General features: G+C 43.2%; 1 pseudogene; it reads right to left on the bottom strand.

The window, feature by feature from the left end:
• Window positions 1-286: 286 nt before the first annotated feature.
• On the bottom strand, window positions 287-2,172 carry LOC123460258 (annotated as a pseudogene).
• Window positions 2,173-4,717: the final 2,545 nt, after the last annotated feature.

The raw sequence follows: 4,717 nt of genomic DNA, 5'->3' as shown, positions 1-4,717 counted from the left end.
TTAGAAAAGTGGCATACTGCTCTTCCTCCCTTTGGATTTCTTTTAAACTCATCAAAAAAGAAAATTCAAACACTGTCAAGTGATTTAAGACCAAATATTTACAAGAATCAAGTGGAATTAGTTTTTTTATTTTGTTTTGTTTTCCAAACTGATTCCATAAATACAGAGCTGAAATCTCTTTGGCTCCACTACATGCAAAGTTGAATTGGTCTTCACTGAAGACAACAATTATACCAGATGCAAAAGTTGAACAGGACTGCCAGGCCCTAAAGAATGCGTGCTCCTACCCTTCCCCTTGGTCCTACCCTCTGTATCCGCAAGTCCTGTAATTCCAGTCCCTGCTTGGGTAGGCTGGGGCAAAGAGCAAACCTATTGCCTGCACCTAGACAGCATGTCCTGTTGTCCCAAAGAGAATGAATGGAGTGAACTTCTCCTTCTGTAATAACCAATTTCTCACTTGGTAACCTCGTCTAATACAGGCAGCTGGTGACATTCTGACACCTGGGGCCACACACAAAGAAAGCAGTCTGTCTGATGCTGCCAAGAGAAACTGCTGAAGGAATGGGATACTCGCAGTAAGGATTGGAGAGACTTGGTACCTTTCACGTGGATTGCAGGGAGTCCACCTGGTCGACATTGTGGTTGGAGCGGGATGTAAAATAGAGCTTCTGGGCGGGAGTGCGGTTGTCACAGAGGCTTCTGAGTCCCACCGTCCTCTCAAAGTCAAACAACTGGCCCATGAAGTTGAAGTTAGGGTAGATGTTGGATTTCTTCATCTTGACAATGTCATAAGCATCCTTCATAGACAGATTGAGCTTCTGCATAAGGTAAGCCACAGTCACAGTGACTGAACGGCTGATGCCTGCCAAGCAGTGCACCAAGACACCACAGTTCTTGCCTCGGGCTTCATCTATGAAAGTAATGGCCTCAGGGAAAAACTGGGACAGGTTTTGGCTCCAGTGATCCAAGATGTGGATCTGCTGGTATTTGAACTCTCCTGCATTGTCAGAGATTGGGTAAATTGGGCGTGACATTCAAGTTGTACTTGATGCCTAACTCCTCCAACACGTCCAAGTTGGTACAGTCCTTGGCACAGCCCAGGTAAAGGAAGGGCAAAATCTCCACGGGGAAGGAAGGCTGGCTGTTGGACAGCGGGCTGCCATCCGAGTCTGTTGCAGTATTGGGGTCTCGGGCGAGGTCAGACTCAATGTCCAAGGAAGAGTCGGAGCTGATCCACAGGCCCCTGAGCCTTAAGCACTGGCAAGGTCGGGGAACTGCTGCTACGGAGCCATCTAGGTTGGTCTCGCAGTGCAGGGAGAACTCGGCCTGGAACTTACTGAAGCCACCTTCCAGGTGAAGGCCGGCAGCCCTCGTCCTTGAGTTTCTTGAGCCAGAGCCCGAGGACCGACTGGCCACCGGCGTTCGCATTCCAGCGGCTGCTGTTCTCCTAGAGCACTACCCAGTCGGCGCAGCGGGGTGCAGCGGGCGGGTCCTGGCAGCGCTTGAACTGCGCGCACGGCAGGCTGCCCCTCCGCAGACGCCGGAGCCTGCGGCCCGGGACGGCCACGTTGACCGCCGGCGCGTACAGCTCCTGCGGCCGGCCGTCCGTCCATCAGCAGCAGTCGCTCGTTGCCCAGTTCCAGCTCGTTGAGCCACGCCACCGTCTTGCTGATCGCTAGGTCCGAAGCGAAGGGCCCGGGTCTGAGCGTATCTACCGTGGGGGTGGAGAGGCGGGCTGCCTGGCAGATGCCCCTCGGGGCAGGCATAGGCCCAGCGAGCCCATCTCGGGAGCCGGGTGGGATTCCGCCGCGCCTCTCCCAAGCCGACGCTAAGCGGATGGGCAAAGAGGGAGCAGGCGACAGAAGCGCAGCCCCCCTGCCACCCAGCAGCAGCCGCAGACTCTCAATGGATCTCTCTGAATCAATGAATCTCTGAATGAAGCTGCCCGGTTTTGTTCCTCCCCAGTGAGTGAAATCCAATTAATTCTGACTCCGTGCCACCATGAGATGACAGGAATGCTCAATGACTACTGAGTCCTTCTGAGCCTCTCTTCATTCTTGCATTCATGAATTCGCTCATTCCAGGTTCCAGGAGAGTAACGCGCACAAAGCAGACAAGAACAGCCTGCTTTTCGGGACTGTACCTCAGTCCTCTTGAAACCCCTTGGCACATTCCGCACCCTACCTAGTGAGGGTGGCAATAAAGCATGACATTGACGTTTGGCAGCCTGACGCTGAATTCAGTCTGTTATCCATAATTTTTTTATGTAGATCTTTTTTTTCAATTGACAAACAAAAATATATGAAATTTAGATAAAATGTTTTTTTCCACTGAAGATATACAACTGGCAAGTGACAATAATTAAATTGGAACTTACCTTTGGTTAAGTCTCTTCCTACTTCATTATAGCTCTGCAGTCAAAGTCTTTTTCCCTGCTAGAGACTTTTGAGTCTGTTCATTTTGGAAGTTTAGAGTTTCCTTAATACCTAATTTACTCCACTAGTACTAAATAAAAAGATGAAGCCAAGCGTGGTGTCACATGCCTTTAATCACAGCACTCAGGAGGCAGAGGTAGGAGGATTGCCATGAGTTTGAGGCCACCCTGATACTACATACTGAAGTCCAGGTCACCCTGAGCTATAGTGAGATGCTACCTCAAAAAACCAAAAAAGAAAAGAAAGAAAAGAAAAAGAAAAAGATGATATAATATTGCCTTTTAATTTTAATTTCAATATAAAATAATGAAACCAGAAATGTAATGATCTTGAGAATGCTAATATAATAAACATCTGAAAGATAGTTTAGTTGATTCCTGACTAGGTAATTGTATCTAGTGTGACTGTAAACCAGTCAGTTTCATTATGTAAATGTTGTTCTTAGGTTAACTTGACAGAATTAATATTCTCTGATATTGCAAGTATCAAAGAAAAATAAACATGGGTAGTTGACAAGTGAAGTGTGTTCTTTTCACTGAGAAGGTAACATTTCATTATGTCTTTCTGACAGGTAAACATTTCACATGGGACATACTGAAAGGAGTAACACAAGGTGGCTAAAAAAAATCAAGTCACTGAATTAATGAGTGAAGAGGAACCATACACTTGCATTAATGATATCTAATTCCACTCTACTAGGAAAAGTATCCATTCTTAGACAAACGTTTAAGTTTTTATGTCAGAATTCCTAAAAACATATTGCTTTGATTTAAAATTTATTCTAAACTATCACTTCCAAAAAGTATTATAGTCAGAATACCACTGTCTTAGTGTAATGTCTATGACATTTGTTTTAAACTACCACCTTCAAATTATTATGGTCAGAATACCAGTTTCTTAGTGACATGTCTATGAAGTTTAGTTTAAACTTCCACCTCCAAAAATATTATAGTGAGAATCTCAACATCTTAGTGTCATGTCTATATAGTTTATTCTAAACTACCACATCCAAAAATATTATGGTCAGATTAGCCGTGTCTTAGTGTCCATCATGGAAAGATAAGTGTCTGGGAATGTGCATCTAGCAACAAGTGGTCTGAAAACACCATGTTATTGATATTAGTACTAATGGGTAAGCAAAAGACAGAATTCTTCAATGATATTTCCCTACAAAGTCCCTGGTAACACAGTAATTATATGAGGATATTTCCCAAGGCAATTTAAATAAGTATTGTATCATCCATGCCAAATATATTATTTGAAAATTAAGTCACCCTCACAAAGGGATAACATTTATAAGCTGGGCGTGTTGGTGCACACCTTTAATTCCTGCACTCAGGAGGCAGAGGTACGAGGATTGCTGTGAGTTCGAGGCCACCCTGAGACTCCATAGTGAATTCTGGGTCAGCCTGGACCAGAGTGAGACCCTACCTCGAAAAACCAAACAAACAAACAAACAAAAAAAGCAAAATAAACAAAAACAAAGGGATAACATTTATAAATCACTATGTACTGACAGTTTTGTACTTTAACCATGATTTTATTTAATCTTTACTAAAGCCACATAATTGGTGAGATACATGATTACCTTCCCTTTATAGCAAAGGCAACCAATGACTTTAAAGTTATTACATAACTTCTCTAAAATAAACCTGACAAATAATATTAAAATTGAAATTAGAGATTCCTTATACTTTCTACCTAGTTTATACAAAAGCTCTGGCCACCCATTCAAGGCACTGCTATTAAATCAAAGTGGTAGCCAGATTTGGTTCCTATTTCATTAATTTCTGCCCTAATCTTTATTATTTCTTCCCATCTACTGATTTTTGGTTTGTTGTATTCTTCGTTTTCCAAGGTTTAAGGTAAGGCAGTAAATATTTTACCTGTTAACTCTAATTTCTTAATATAGGCACTTAGAGCTATAAATTTCCCTATTAGAACTGCCTTCATTGTGTCCTAAAGGTTTTGGTATGTTATATTCTCTCTCTCTCTTTTTTTTTTTTTTTTGTTTTTTGAGGTAGGGTCTCACTCTGGTCCAGGCTGACCTGGAATTCACTATGTAGTCTCAGGGTGGCCTTGAACTCATGGAGATCCTCCTACCTCTGCCTCCCGAGTGCTGGGATTAAAGGCATGCGCCACCACGCCCGGCTTGTTATATTCTCATTATCATTTGATTCTACGAATTTATTCATTTTCTTTTTGATTTCTTCAACAACCAATTCATCATTCAATACTGTACTGTTTAGTCTCCATGAATTTCTGTGTGCTCTGCAGTTTTT

The sequence above is a fragment of the Jaculus jaculus genome, chromosome 4 (assembly GCF_020740685.1).
Source record: "Jaculus jaculus isolate mJacJac1 chromosome 4, mJacJac1.mat.Y.cur, whole genome shotgun sequence".
NCBI classification, from domain to species: Eukaryota; Metazoa; Chordata; class Mammalia; order Rodentia; family Dipodidae; genus Jaculus; species Jaculus jaculus.
Note: the sequence above shows the minus strand (reverse complement) of the source record. Positions and strands in the feature narration are given on the sequence as shown.